At 37.1% G+C, this 16,809-nt stretch overlaps 1 long non-coding RNA gene across 3 annotated transcripts in view; it reads left to right on the forward strand.

Annotated features, from left to right (window-relative positions):
* Nucleotides 1–3,908, forward strand: part of LOC117654986 (uncharacterized) — a 222,548-nt gene extending 218,640 nt beyond the window's left edge. For all 3 annotated transcript variants that reach the window (XR_015732588.1, XR_015732589.1, XR_015732587.1), the window contains one exon: nt 669–3,908. This is a non-coding gene — a long non-coding RNA (uncharacterized LOC117654986). The remainder of the gene's footprint in view (nt 1–668) is intronic.
* The last annotated feature ends 12,901 nt before the right edge of the window (nt 3,909–16,809 follow it).

A 16,809-nucleotide genomic window follows, 5' to 3' on the forward strand; every position in this document is an offset into this window, starting at 1 on the left:
AGGGATACAAAAATACAAAAGATCACTTAATGATAGCAGAAAATAACAATTCTTTTATTTTGCATACAGCAGCCATATGGGCTTTTGAAGTCCAGACCTAGTAATCTTACCCTTTTCTTGATGCCCTCTTTTGGTGCTCCATTCATACATTGCTACTTTGGAGTTGAACCCATCAATGGAACCATATCAGAGCACACTGGGAATGAAAATATGAAAGGGGCATTGATTGATAAATCGATAAATCTCCTGTCTTGGTCTCATCATTTTAGCATCTGTGGTAGGACTGCAATTAATCTCACTGACAACAATAAGATGTTTAAAAAGCAGTATCTATATCAAGATTATTTTTTTTCCAGGTTGGACAACTTTAACATTTTTGCCATGTTCCATCTGAACAGTTATTAGATAAAACCACAATTATTGATGAGAATTTAATAGTTGTCCTGTTCTCTGTTTTACACATTTACTGTTTTTGTACCTATACTATTTTTTTTAAAACTGTAGTCGTCTGAAACTTAAAAACAAATAATACTGTTTTGTGATTCAGTGCAACCTAAGATTCATGAAGAATGAAGGGAGTAAATTGCTAGCAAAGTGGTCATTAACTCACATTTACATAGGTTAATTACAAAAGATAATGAAATACTGTGTTTTGTTTTGTTTTTCAGTGGGATGGTGTGAACATCAGCAAGAACCTCTGCCTTGATCTTCTGGAGGAAAAAAAATCTATCAAATAAAACTCATACAGCATATTGTTAGCGTGTTGTTAGAGAATCAGGAGTATTGGTGGGGAACATTTAGTCAGTGGAGAGACTGGCAAATTTTCAAAGGTGAGGGATGCATTCAAAGAATTGCCTGGAGCAGGGCTGAGATCTGAAGAACCAAGAGGGGAACTAGACTGGAACAGATGAGCTGGGATGGAGAAGATCAAACCCAGAAGGGTGAATCAACCAATCAAGCAGAATAACCTGAGAATATTACTCATGATCTTGCTGTTGCCTTGGTCAGATTTCAGGGAGGAATGCCCTCCCCACCCCTTGCAGAAATTCCACTGAGTTCTCTTTGTCTTTTTGCCTTCCAGTCATTTTTGACTTCTGGTGACTGCCTGGACAGGTCCCCGAAGTTTTTTTGGCAAGATTTCAGAAATGTTTTGCCATTGCTTGCTTCCTAAGGCTGACAGGGAATTATTAGCCAAAGATACCCCCAGCTGGCTTTTCACTCAAGGCAGGATTAAAACTCATGGTCTCCTGGCGCCTTAACCACCAGAGTAATCTGACTCTCTACATTGTATAGTGCCATTTGGGCCATTTAAAGTCATTCTTGTATTAGAGTGATATTGTTGGTATATTTCAATGGTTATTTCATCAACACAAATAGTAAATGTGTTCTTATTTGTTCACAATTAGAACATTTTATTTAATGCTCCAGGAGAAAAAAATAGAAACCAATCCCTTGACACCCGACACCCGCCCCCCCCCAAAAAAATAAGTAGCAGATTTGTTTAAAATAAATTGCAAAAAAGCTGGAGATGGACTTGGAATATCCTGACGGAACCAGCTTGTTAAATTCAGTCACTGTTTTTTTACTATAAACATGAAATCAAGATACACTGATGTAGGCTTTCATGACCAGTATGTGTTGAACTTCAGTTTTGTGACTGTGGTCTAGAGAACAGATTTCCTGAAGTTTTACTAGCAACTGTGGCTGGCATTTTCAGAGGCAAGGTGATCAGGCCCATTGGGAATGTGCAACGGGAAGAAAAGCACTTTCAGGCGGCAGCGCTGCAATCCCCTCCCCGAATTCAAAATCGTTACCAGTTCCCCGCTGCATATTGGCCGCCCACTGCCTGAAACACAGCTCTGATTATTGTGTTGGGGAATCCGGGCAGCGGTGGCTGGAAAGGAGGGGCATTTTTCTTTAGGAGCTCTCGTTCGGCTCGCTCGGCTCCTGGGCGCAGAGGGCTTAGGCAGCAGCTCCTCACATTGCAGGAGAGTGAAGTCATTGCGGCCATTGCCTGCCCTAAGCTGCCTGCTGGGCGGCCAGAGGGGTGACCAGCTCTGGGGTGACCAACTTCCTTATTCCCCGAAGCTGCTGGGCAGATTCCCCCTGCAGACCATCCCGAAGACGGTTGTTCCTCAGGCTGTGCTCCGACCCAGATCCCTGATGCTTGGAACTGCCCAAAAATGGCCGAAGGGTGGGGGCCAGTGGGTGGGCGGGGCTACATTTAGCATATAAGACGCACCCAGATTTTCACCCCCTTTTTGGGGGTAAAAAGGTGCATTTTATACACCGAAAAATACGGTACTTCATGCAAAACCAAGCTTAGGCCTATCTGTAACCACTGAATTCTGTAGAAAGTTAGCACCCACCCTACTCCTAGAAGAATGAAATATTAAAAAGGCAGAATGTTATATTTCCCTGGATAAGAAACCGAGAAACATGCTTTTTTAGAAGCAGAAAGCATCCTCCACCTTTCTTAATAGCCCCCAGCAGATATTTTGTGCCCATTAAAGTCTGGGCCATCCTATCTACAAAACAAAAGACATTCAACTCCAGGATGATGGGATTAAGGGTTCCCTCCAGGACATAATAGGATTAACCCACTAGCAGCAGAGCTCACCACATTGCACAATCTCCTAAGGACATTGCATCACCCAGCAAACTTCAACCAAACCTGGGACAACCTACAGAGCTAGCTATGACCCGTACAGCAGCCAGTAGAATACATGTTTTCGTACAGGAACAGGAAGTCCAATGCAAAGCCCAAGAGAAGGTATAAATACCTCTCACTCTCAATTCTATGTGTTCAGCTATCCAAAATCACATGTGCTTGGTGGTTCTGCTTCGCCATTAAACCATCTTTCCAATCAGCCTCCATGTTTCCAATGTCTTTCTCTCGGCTTGGAACTGAACCAGATGGATATTTCTTCCAACAGTTCAATATACAAAATTGCTTCAACACTTGTATTTGGAATAAGAAAAGGGTAATGAAATTATTTATTTCAACTGCATTCTTCATCTAATGGGGGGAAAAGCCATATTTGGTGTCAAGAACTGATACAACTTGCTTGCAGTATCCCCCTTTGCATCTATCAGATTTCTTTAATTTCAGACAGGATTCTAAGAAGCTCTCTTTATATTTCAAGAAACATATTTCTTTGCATGCCGTGCAAGACATTCTTCTCTTTCTTGAGCTAATGTTTGGTTTTATGTTCCCTCTGGGTTTCATTACACAGTCAGTTGTATGTACGAAATCAATCATTTGAAAAACAAAACATGTTTTTGGATGCAGGATGAAATGTAAAAGGGAACAATAATTTGGTCTAAGTTCAGAAAAGGATGGTATTTTTGGATGGTAGTTATGTGCACATATATTTAAATTCAGTAATTATTTATACCTCTAGTGGATGTGGATGTTCTTTGTGCAGGTTTCTTTGAATAACAATGAGATCCCTGATCTCTGAAGTTAGGATGGAAACAGCAATGCATTGCAGACAGATGGTCAACTGGTATTTTCAAGGAGTACTTTCAAGCATCACTGCGGTTCATTGAATTTCACAAATATTTGGGATTCCCGGGGTCAAGTTGTCAGAGAGCTGTACAGAATTTAGATTCCATCTAAATCTGAGAGAAAGAGAGAAACATCCAGAGAATGAAGTGTGTTCTGTGTGTCATTATTGTGAGACTGCCATTTGGGCTTAACCCATCTGTTTTCCACAAACGTGGGGTGCTTTCAGTGCCCCACATCAGTGCCATCAGTTTCCTGGAGAAAAAAGTCTTGATATTAATATGATAGATTTTTTTATCCAACTTGAATTGAGTCATTAGTTTATCATTTGGCCTTGATGTATGCAAAGTGTATTTGCAGTGAAATAAACAAAATCAATATTCAACTAGGGCTGAAAATATATGTACATGTGTTTTTGTCTTTTGTCTTTTCTAATGCACATTTTTAAATGTTTTGTCTAATTTTGTTTTGTTTTTGCGAAAATTCTTATTTTTCCTTTTTTTGGTGGGGAGGAAGGTTGTATTTTAACTTTCTGAATAAAATAAAAATGTATTGCAAAAAAAGTAAGCAAAATCATTTCACTCATCAATATGCTTTCTACCCATCTCCTTCCAAGATCAATAAGAAGAATCGGGTTATTCTTATTTTAAGTTTCCATGTGTGAATAAAGATTAGTTTAGGAAAGGCCTAAAAATCTGGGTTTTACCTGCTGATTAAGCTGACACCATTGTGAGTCATTTCTTTTCAACTTGGTGTAATAAGCAAGCTGAAACCAAAGCCAAAACGATTATACTAAGACATAAATCATGGTAGGTAATCGCGATGGCTAGGTTTACTGACTTCCTTGAGATTTGTTGAAACCATTGTGGTTGAAAAGCCATAATCAGGGCTTTGTAAAAGCTTAACTTTGAAACTAAAACAAATCTGAAACGGTAATAGGACATGGGTGAGAAACCATCCATGCAAATGCCACCTGGCAAACCCCGCTTGGCAATATACATAACCTATATATGCACACATTCATTCAAGAATGAAAAATGGGAAGCCACCACACACTGGGGCAAATCTGTATCTCCATTGAAACTGACCAACATGGAAGTATATTTCCAATTATATTCTTTATTGTAACAGGAAATGAGTTTTTCTATTCCATTAATTTTTTTGGAGGTAGATTTTTAAAAGACCTGCCAATACTGTTTTAGTTTCTTAGAAGAACTGGGTGTCAAAGTTCCTTATTAGGAACAAGGGAAATTAGAATTAGAAACAAGAACAGCCTTTATAGTGTGGAGAAGCTGTATTATTCCCATTTCCCGCATTTGGGCTGTAGAAAGTAGACAGTTACTAGATGGGAGTAGAGGGTTGGAGTTCTATTGCTTTGGTGCCATCTAATGATGAAATGTGCATGTGAACATGTGTACACATATAGACACACTGTGTAAGTAGCATCACTGGAGTGAAATACCTCTCCTGCAAGCCAGTTGAAATTAGCTTGAAAACAGTCAGTTTTGATTCAATTAACGTTAAAATTTTCACAGTTAAATCTTCATTATCTCCTTCACTACTCTAAAACGTCAGTAGTGTATACCCTGAAGAAACTATACCCATACAAATGTATATACCAAGTAACAATACAATGGAGATTTCAATATCAAATAATTTATCTTAAGACCAAATCCCTTATTATATAACAAATACATTGATGTATGTTGCTGTGTGCTCCTTTATCTCTTCCTCTCCAGTGTTATATTCAACGTTGACTGAAAACTACAAATAATTATAATGCTCATAACGTAGTATCCTAATTATTCCTAATTATTAATAGAATATTTTTTTTCTTCTTTACTTAGAATACTCTAAAGCACTCTAAATAAAAGAATATCAAGAATTTAATTATGATATATAAATATCATAGTATTAAAATAACAATGTATAATATTTTATGATAATATAATAAAAAGGGAGAAAGGGGGAAAAAATCATCCCAATTTTCCAAAGAATTTTCCCATTGATGCCTTATTGCCAATCAATAGGATATATTTTTCTTTGCTAGAATGGTATTGCCTGGTCCTAATCTTCATACGATCCCTTTCTTCCTGAGTGTTGTGGAATGGGAAAATAAGAATATTCCATTTTCCCTCAAATTATTATAAGAAGATAATTTTGTGTATCATTAAAAAAACTGTAAATATTACATTAATTAGAGATCATAAAAAACTATAAACATTACATTAAGCCAATGTTAAAAATTAAGGATCATATTTTAAAAATTCTGTAAGAAATTTTGGATTTGGCATATATCAAAATGTCTGTTTGTTTGTTTATTTATTTATTAAATTTATATTGCCATCTATTTGCCCATGGCCACTCAAGGCGGCTTACAGAATATAAAAACCACATTTAAAAACAGTAAAACTAATAAAAAATCAAATAAATTAATGTAATAAAATCACCCCCCACCCTGCACCTCCCACCCCAGCGACAGCCAATCACATGAGCCATTTAATGGGCTCCATCCCACAATGGGTTCCCCATGCCTGCTGGCAGAACCAGGTCTTCAGTGCCTTCCAGAAGACAATTAGAGTGGGGGCCGTTCTAATCTCTGAGAGAATGATGTTCCAGAGAGAGGGAGCCACCACGGAGAAGGCCCTTCTTCTGGGTCCCCCCAGTGTATTTCCCTTGGGGATGGGACCCCAATTTACTTGTATCCTGCTTTTATTATTTTTGAAAATAAGGTGACAAACATATCTAACACATCTTCCTCCTCTCCTATTTTCCCTACAACAACAACAACCTTGTGAGCTGAGTTGAGCTAAAAAGAAAGTGACTGACCCAAAGTCACCCAGCTAGCTTTCTTTCCTCAGGAGGAACTAGAATTCACAGCCAGTTTCTAGCTTGGTACCTTAATCGCTGGACCAAACTGGCTCTCTAATAATATATATGATTATAATACAAGAATGATTTTCAATTAAATCAATTCTTACATCAGATTTACATTTTAAGTAGGTTATTTTAGACACTGGAGATATTCATACAGTTAGCCTTTCTTCCAAGAGGAAATCAAAAGTCTTTTACAGTAAAAAGCTAAAATATTTGCAACCATTAGTATATATAATGGCAGTTTAATGTTTTTGAAGAAATGTATGATTAGTGAAATTTAGTAAGAATATCTCAGATTGATCAGGAATTACAATGATCAAGATACGTTTCATTCTTCCATGAATCATTTGCAGTATTTGGGGTTTTACAACACTGATATGACATATGGAAAAAAGGGGAATCAATTTTCAGCATTTTTAAGAAAAACATTTTATTAATCAAGACTGGAGTAATATAGTTGCATTAAAATATCTAATACCAATTCTTTCTAAATATAATGTTCAAAAGGAATTTAATAGTGTTTTTCCACTAAAATTTCCACGGTTGCATTCAGCTTAAAGTTCAATAGGGATTTTTTTAAATAGAAAAGATGCAATATATTGTACAATATCCTAAGTCCTTAATGACAGACTGCAATATTGCTAGTATTTATTATATTTTAAGTTGATTATTGATCTACCCATATTTGTTGTTTGTATGTTATTTTTTTGTTTATTCATCTTTTTGCTTCTTTTACTTACTTCTTTTAGTTATATTTTTCTTATATTTTTTCCAAAATACTTAAATAAATTAGAAGTTATGCACATGTGCACTTATTAAGCAGACACCAGACAGAGATTTTTAATGGTCATGGAGAAGTAGACTAAATGCTGAGAGCAAGGATTGTGTTCTCTACTAAACTGCTGTAATATAGATCACAAATCACATTCTTTTGTATTAAATGTGACATATCATAACAAGGGGAAGCTATAGCCACATACTACCATTTGTGGTGGATGTGCCCCAAGATAAAAAACATTTGGCGTAAAATTAAAAATTGGCTGGAGGAAATTATCAGATTAAAAATGGAATTTAAACCAGAACTCTGTTTATTAGGAATAATTAACCCAAAAATAGACAAATCTTTACAATATCTAATACTTCATATATTAACGGCAGCAAGGATTACTGTTGCACAGAGATGGAAACAAAATAATGGACCAGGAGAGGAAACAGTAATTTGAAAAATTCTACAATGTGCAGAAATGGATAAGATGATGCTGGAAATTAAGGAGAGGGAAGAGTCGGAATATTATAGAGTGTGGAATAAATTATATCATTGGTTAGAAAAAAGAAATCAAAATAACAATTCAGAATGTTAATTTAACCAGGTTAAAACCAGGAAGTGTAAATTGCCGAACAGCGTCAACTGGATAATGATGGTTTTGTAAATAGATACTAATGTAAATATATGTATGTAGATGAAAGATTGAATAAGAATAGAGAATACATACCCATGTCGATACAGTAAGCTGTAAAATAATATATGATGTAATGTTATGTTTGTTACGTGTTTTTAATATATTTTTGTTTTTTGTTGTATTTTTCTTTACTTTATTTTTAAAACTTAAAAACTCAATTAAAAATATTAAAAAAAAAAAAACAAGGGGAAGCTAAATTTAGGAGGAAAGTACCTAAACCTAATACAATATCTGCAATTTGCTCCTCAGCTGAGAACAATATTTGACAACAAAGTTGGCATCAAGGGAAGGTGTTTGTCACCAAAGCTTATGCTTTAAAATAAAATTATTGGTCCTCAAAGTCTCTTTCTAATTTTTTTGGCTACTAGAGACTAATATGGCTCTTTCATGTTTCATTAGGTATCCAACAGGAACCTCAAGTTTTCTAACCATCTTCCTAGTGGTAGATACCTTTCATCTGTTCTGTCCTTTGAGGCTACTTACAAGGACCTAATGAGAACGAGCCACACTTTCCTACTGAGAGCATCTTGTTGAATGCCTCATCTGATCTCAAGATGCATTCATTTAATTTTTAGATTTATAGCCCATCTTTTCTCCAGGAGCTCAAGGTGGCTTATACTGCACTCGTCTCTCTTTCAATTTTCTTCTCAGAAATTCTATGAAGAAGGTTGAATTAACGAGAGTGTGACAAAGTCATCCATTGCTGAGGGTGGACTTGAACCTTGGTTTTCTTGGTCCTACTTCAACCATTGTATCATCACACAATAGTGACTCCTTAATACTGCTTCTTAGCCTCTAAAATCCAAAAGTGTGCAGCTTAAACATAAAGCTTATGTCAGACCTGGGTATTTTATAGTCCCCAGGCCACATCCAGCCCTTTGGCTATCCCCATTTGGTCTGTGTGCGGTCAATTGGAAATTAGAAATAAAATGTAAATAAATGTGCTGCAGGGAGCAGGAGAAGAAGTCAAGTCAAGTCCAGCTCTGTGCAGTTGTTATGTGCTCCTTCAGTTGGCTGCTGGCCATGGGAGGATGAATAGACAAAGCACTTTTCTGCACCTGCACAGCACTCACCCCTTACCTGGAGCAACTGAGGAGCTGACAAGTGAGTGGAGTACAACCAAGAGATCTCCACAACAGTCCTAGTTTGGCTCTCCACAACAGTTCTACTTCCTCATATGACTGTTTGGGAAAAACATTATCCACCCCTGGCTTATGTGCATTTCTGTTCCTATTCTAAGTTTTACTTTAAAGTCATGACTTTATGGCCCTATTGAGGCAACATTGTTGATTCGAACACATCTTCTCCAGTTACTTACCTCAACTGTGCTGGCAAAATATGATTGGGGACATGTCAACAAGTACCATATTAACAGTTGTCCTCCTGAGTATCACAAAGTTTGAACTCAAAAGCAGTTTGTTTAATAACAATAATAGTGGAAACAACATGCTTTGAATTGTGCCGGGATTGACTAAGATAATAGGTGATTTCCGGATACTCAGGCTAATGGTGACAATTTTGTAATGTCTGTCTATAACCATGCATTCTTCCAATATATTTTAAACATGTAATGGAAGCTTTGTTCCTAAAGAAATAATCATCAACTAATTGTGTATTCATATGGCTAAATGGCCAGGATTTTTTTTTAAAAAAAAAGACTCATTCTGAAAGAAAGGAATTTTCCTACAACTTTGGCAAATTAAAGAAGAAAACAACATGTGGGTAGCAAATTATTCCCACCAAGGTTATTAATTATTGAAGAGTCTCTGGCATGAATTATACCACATGTTCACTTGTCAGAAAGCTGCTTGAGTCTATGCGAAAATGACAATCTTGTATCCTTCTGATAGAATCTATTAATTCAGAAAATTAAGACTGACAGGTGGGTCTTTCCAAAGGCTCAGTGGTAGTGACTGTGATCAAACTGGTTGAAACAGCTGCTGGGATTTATCAGTCCTCCTTTGATTTCTTCCTTCTTTTCATTCTCATGTGGAAGCAGCTTTACAAATTGATCTTGTGTCAACGTGCCAAATGAACTTTACTCCTGATAGCTAGACTGAGCGCCAGTATTCTTATGACAGGCCTTCCGAATAAAACTCGATACCCTTTGAGAGAATAAAGAAGAAAGCCCCCAGATGCAGCAGAGGCAACAAGACCATGCAATTCAAATTACTCAGCTCTACTGAGTTGAGAAGAGATTGAGATAGAGAAGGATTTTAAGAGATAGAGAAGGATTTTAAGATAGAGAAGGATTTTAAGTGCAAGTGGTAACAGCAATGGTGCTGCCTTATTAATACCAGAACGACTATTGATTAAAATGAGTAACTGAGGAAAAAGGACAGAAATGATGGTGCTATTATATGGATGAGGCAATTAAGTAGTCACAGTAATCCTGGCTAACAATGAAGATTTCTTGCAGCCTTTATGGTGGGATAGTATTATGCTTCAGTAAGAATCCACAGGAGTCAGTCTCCTCTTTTATATCACCTGGCTCTGAAACAGTATCTGTTTTATTGCTCTTCTGCAAATTGGATATCAGGAAAACCAGGTTTCCTGTGAAATATAGCCTTGTCAAGACCTACTGTTCTTCTTCCCAGAGAACCTCTTTATGTGTATTTCCAATGTATTTCCTAAAAATATTTCCAATAGGAAAGCATAAAGGTATACTGAAATATAGAATTTGCAAGCTGGTTTTTTGGTCCCAGGCCTAAGGAATCAACCAGGTCTTTAGGGACTTCCAGAAGTTTAAAGGGATGAGACCAGTCTTACTTTGGGTAGAAGGATGTTCCATAAGGCAGGGGCCACAGCAGAAAAGTCCTGTCACCTATAACCCGGAAAGTGCCTAACTAAAGGAACCCACCATATTCCTTGTCTGCTAAATCTGGTGGGACAGGCGGTTGTAGTCAGGGAGAGGTGACTCAGTCCCATATCATGTAGGGCTTTAAAGGTCAAAAACAACACCATGTATTGGACCTGGGAACAGATTGATAATCAGTGCAGCTTGTGGAGCAGAGGTGTAACTTGGGTTCTTCTAGAAACACACATATTGACCCATGCTGCTACATTCTGTACCAGCTGGAATTTCTAGATACACTTCAAGAACATCCCCATAGAGCTCATTACAGTAATCCAACTGGGAGTTGGCTAGGGCATGAGTGACTACAAGTAGAGCCCTCAATCTAGGAACAGGCACAACTTATTCACTGTTCAAAGTTGAACAAAAGCCTTTCTAGCCATGCCTGCCATTTGCTTCTCATGCAGGAAGCGTGAGTATAGGAGAAATACACAAGGTGTATTTGGATCAGCGAAATCCCATCCATAACCAAACATGATATAGTCCTTCAAGTGGCTGGCCCCCTAACCTAAAGCCACTCAGTCTTACAAGGGTTGAGTTGAAGCCTGTTGTTCCCTATCCAAAGCCTCACAGCCTTCAGGCACCAGGATAAGATATCCACAGCGTTGATAAATGTACCAGGTGCAGAGATGTATAATTGGGTATCATCAGTGTACTGATGATATCTCACCTCCCATCATAAGCTTAGCCACAGCCTCATGCAGATGTTGAATGGAATGGAGATAACACTGACCCTGCAGCACCCCACATAGTAGGGGCCAAGGATGAGATCTATCTCTCTCTCTCCCCAGTCACCACCAACTAGAATTGACCCTGAAGAAAGGAGAGAAACCAGCAGAACACCATGCTGCTCATTCCAAACCTCTGTGCTGATCTAGAACTGGGGTGTCAAACTCGTGTCAACCCGGCAGTGTCATGTGATGTATCACAACTTTTTTTCCCGTTCATTAAACTGGGTATGGGCATGGCCAGCATGTGAAAACATCTGGCCTGTGGACTGTGAGTTTGACAGCCTTAATCTAGAAGGATATCATGGTTGAAGCTGCCCAGAGGTCAATTAAGGCAAGAATGGATACATATGCCCATGCCAGAAATAATTGAAAAGCCATTCCATTCTATACCTAAATCTGAATCCTGATCGAAAAGGATCCAGATAATCCTTATAATATCCTAAGCCAAAACTTTCATATATTTCCTAGATAGTAAGTTAATTGCACTTTGCCACTCTTACAAGGTTATCATTATATTTAGCATATAATGGGTCCTCTTGCCACATGTTTAGATGTTAGAGAAACCCATGGATAGAATGTCCTAGTGCAGATCAGAAGTGATCTGGACTACCTGGAAATAAAATAATTTATTAGGCTCATGCATGAAATGTTCTAGTAAAAGGTCAGTCTATGCAAAATTGCAGAATACAAAGGAAAGATAGGCCAAAACCAATTAAACCAATCCTTCCCTATGTCAAGTACATACATTGAAAGAATACTAATGCAAGAGCCCAAATGTTAGAATGGAAAGTTAACTGAATTAATATTTCAAAAACTTAACATCTCTCTCTCTCTCTCTCTCTGTCCTTGAGACCACTTGAATTAGAAGATATTCTGCTGGATGAAGATACTGATTTATTTTAATCCAGCTGTTCCCCACCCCCTTTTCTATGCAACCCAGATGGTTGTAACAGAGTTGGGAAATAAGCAAAGATGATGCAAATGGTGGGTTCAAGAAAGCAATAAAAAAACTAGAAGCATGAAGTGTTTTGGATGAAAATCAGAATTAGAAGGGGAAATGTCACCTGTTCCTAATAGTAGAGGGACAACAAAGATATAAAAAAACTGTGGAACTTAAATGAATGAATATGAATATGGCCAAAAAGGAAGGGGGGAGGAGGAGGAGGAGAAGGAGAAGGAGGAGAACAGAATTGAAGGGACCTTGAAGATCTTCTAATCCAATCCCCTGAACAGACAGGAAAACCTATACCATTTCAGACAAATAAATGTACAGTCTCTTTTTGAAAGCTCCAGTGATGAAGCACTCACAACCTCTGAAGACAAGCTATTCCATTGGTTGCGCTCACTCTCAGGAAAGTTCTCCTTAGTTCTAGATTGGTTCTCTCCTTGATTAGCTTCCATTCATTGCTTCTTGTCCTGCCTTCAGTGCTTTGGAGAAATGGTTGACCCCCACCCCTCTTCTTTTTAGATGATAGCCCCTTAAATATTGGAACACTGCTATTGTGTCAAGCCCTAGTCCTTCTTTTCATTAAACTAGACATACCCAGAGGGAGAGATCAAGCAGCCAACCTGAGACGATCTTAGAGACAGATGTTGCTGGGAGCATTTTGCCAATAGAGATTGGAAGATGGACATGTTGAAATGAGCATTGTGGCTTTGAAATGGAGGGACCCTTAAGGAACCCTTAAATTCAGTCTTTTGTCTACAAACTATTACCTCTAAGCAAGAGATACAAACTGTTATTTCTCTTTCTCTCTACATATAGTGTAACCAGTAAAGTTTTGTTGTCATTTTAAATTCACTAGGACTCTGTTTATTATTATTATTGTTTATTGGTTCGATTTATATGCCGCCCTGAGGGAGGCTTACAATGTGTTAAGCAATAGCCTTCATACTTTTGTATATATCTGCTTAGTAGGGCTTTCGCCCCCCCCAAAGCGGTGTTCTTTTTTATACAAAGTCAGCTTATTACAAAGTTTTTTACAAAGTTAGCTTATTGCCCCCACAATCCGGGTCCTCATTTTACCTACCTCGAAAGGATGGAAGGCTGAGTTAACCTTGAGCCTGGTGACATTTGAACTTGCAGTAATTGCAGGCAGCTGGTGCTACTTAACAGCACTTTAGTCTGCTGCGCCACCAAGGCTCTGTGCATTCTAAATAATTGGTTGTGCTTCAGTGTTGGGTTGAAAGTGATTTGAGTATGTTTTCCACAGCTAGGAGTGTGTGAGCATAAGCAAAACTGTAAGCATGTGTAACACTGGGAGAATGGACTGCTGTTCATTGGGCTTCCTAGCAGAGCCAGTACAATTCCCTTTGAGAGTTGAGAAATAAGCTGAGTTTAGCTTTGGGAAGGGTGAATGAGGCTGTTTCTTCCCAGCAGTAACCCTGCCACTAATGGGATTTCAGCGCTGCCTCTCTCAAGTTCAGAATGGCATTTTCAACCTCTTTTACTTTCTTACAAATCCAAGTTTAATCTACTCTATTCATTGGTTCCCAGCCCTGCCTGCAGATGGAGAGGATTAAATCTAGAATCTTTGGCATGCCATGCGTCTGTTCTACCTCTGATCTCCAGACCTTCTTTTAGAACTGAAGGTTGATGGATGTGCCTCTGTGGACTCGCTCCTCATGAATGCCTTCTGTTGAGCATTTGGGCTTTCAGATAATTAACAAAAACTGTCAGGATATGGCATGAAATATTAAGGGTCAGGCAAAAGCTTATTTCAGCTGCAAAACTGATTTGTTGGAAAAATCATTTGATCGGCTTTAGTTTGACTCGCAAAATGTCATTGAGTAGAGGACTCTCATTGTCCTGAAGTATCAGAGGATGGTTTCTTTCTAGGATCTCCTGCTTAGACAGATAAAATGCTGGAGCTCAGCCTCACTTAAAAGTACTGCTGCACAAAGCCAGAATTCTGAATTGTCGGCCATTTATTTAAATTATTTAATTTGTCTTTAATTAATCATCTGCACCTCTATTCCCCTGTGGAATGAACTGCCCCCGGAAGTGCATAAGATCTTCGACCTCCGGGTATTTCGCTGTGTACTCAAGACCCTGTTGTTCCACCAGGCCGGGCTATCAACATAATAATTTTAAATTGGGTGTTTTAAATTTCTGGGGTTTTAAATTGAGCCAAATTATTTAATAATTTTAAATTATTTTAATTGATGTTTGTCAATTAAATTTAATTTAATAGGCTGTACACCGCCCTGAGTCCTTCAGGAGAAGGGCGGTATAGAAATAAAATTATTCTTATTCTTATTCTTATAACTGTCTGGTTTGGGTCTGCAAACAAACAAGACAAACACAGACTTCAACAGATAGTTAGAACTGCAGAAAAAACAATTGCTACCAACCTGCCTTCCATTGAGGACCTGCATACTGCACAAGTCAAAAATCGGGCTGTGAAAATATTTACAGACCCCTCACATCCTGGACATTGTTTCAACTTCTACCCTCAAAACAACGCTATAGAGCACTGCACACCAGAACAACTAGACACAAGAACATTTTTCCCCAAATGCCATCACTCTGCTTAACAACTAATTCCCACAACACTGTCAAATTAACTACTAAGACTGTATTACTATTCTTCTTCTCATCCTTACTAGTATCTATCTTTTCCCACTTATTGCTATATCCATGTTGCTTGTATCTTTACAACTTATACTGTTTTTATTGTTTCCTAGTATGATTTGATTGCTTATTAGTAACCTGACTATCACTAAGTGCTATATCTTATGACTCTTTATGAATATATTTTATTTTTTCTTTATGTACACTGAGAGCATATGCACCAAAGACAAATTCCTTGTGTGTCCAATCACACTTGGCCAATAAATAATTCTATTAATCCATTTTCCCTTGCCTTTGATTTCGCTAATATCAGGACAAGTCACTTCATGAAAGGAGGAAGATAACAGTGATAGTTATATGTTTTCTACTCAGAAAATTATCAACGATTCATTTTTAGATTTAAAAAGGTAGACCATTCAAAACAGAATAAAATTCTTGAGTGGTTTTTGAGTTTTGTACTTTAATAAATAAGAATGGAGGGGCTAGCTAGAGTATAATATAAAAGTTATGTATTCATTTTTTAAAAAAACTTAGAAAGCACATGACAAGCATCTATTGAGAATACCCATCACATGATTTCCCTACAATGTGAGCAACCTTTGGCAAGGAGAAAAATATGTGTACAGTATAACAAGTCCAAAGAAGGAAGGCATAAAAAAGAAAAACAGAAGAAAATGTAGATAAATATAATTTACACCGAAGTATTGCTCTTCATAGGTTTCTTTTTTTTTGCATGCCTTTTTAAAATAACATTTTATTATAATTTTAATGCAGAATGAAAACTAACATGAGCTGATATTTAGAATAAAAAAAGAAAGAAAAAGATGCAGAATTCAAAGATTTTTTTTAAAAAAAATATAAACAAGTTACTTTCCATTTTCTTTATCTAGGCTTTATGATTAAAAATTATTTACATTTTTTCTATTATCTAGTTTCATACCTTTCATTATATATATCTAACCAATCCTTGCTTCCATAACATTCATCTGGGACTATTTTCTACTCTTTAAACCTCACATTTATTTTTTTTTCCAATGCTGTCACAACTCCATTCAGCAATTACCTTTTCAGTCTTCCCCTTATATATTCACACTTACACCAAGTATTTAACTCGTTCTCAGTTTATATGAAAAAAAATTGTTCAATGTATTTATTTTATCCCAATCATTTAATTATTTTTGGATGCCATGGAATGGAATGGATGCCAACTTTAATTAATTAAATTTGGCATCCATTCATTCATAATCCTATCTCTTCTTGCATTACCATATATACTGTATATTTTCACTTATTTTTCTGTATTTCTTCACATAGTCAGCTCTCACTTCTCTATGGCAAAGTGGAAATAAACATCTTATATAGATTTTTTAAAAAGTTTTCAATAAACATTAATTGTTCACAACAAATAAACATTCACAGAACCTTCTACAAATATTTGAAAATCTTCAAATTTCTTCTCCTCATATTCAGTATTTTATCAAGGTAGACAAGATACTTTGTGCTCTAGTTTTCCAGTTTTTATGCATAGTATTCACTTAATTTATCCTATCAAATTATCTATTACTCCTTCCTCAGATGGAGGTCACATGTACCTTGGTCTTCGATACAATAATTGTATCAAAATTATTGTATTAAAGTCCAACGATATTACTTCATACAATGTACCCAATATACACTACAAATAATTTGTGTTCTTAGCCAAAAGCACAGCTTTGTTGCTGATAAAAATAATATTCCCATCCAACACACCACTAATGTCATCATAAATATTCCTATATATACAGTATGTCCACGGATTCAGTAAC

This window comes from Pantherophis guttatus, chromosome 2, assembly GCF_059756535.1.
Source record: "Pantherophis guttatus breed Tessera chromosome 2, ASM5975653v1, whole genome shotgun sequence".
Taxonomy (NCBI): Eukaryota; Metazoa; Chordata; class Lepidosauria; order Squamata; family Colubridae; genus Pantherophis; species Pantherophis guttatus.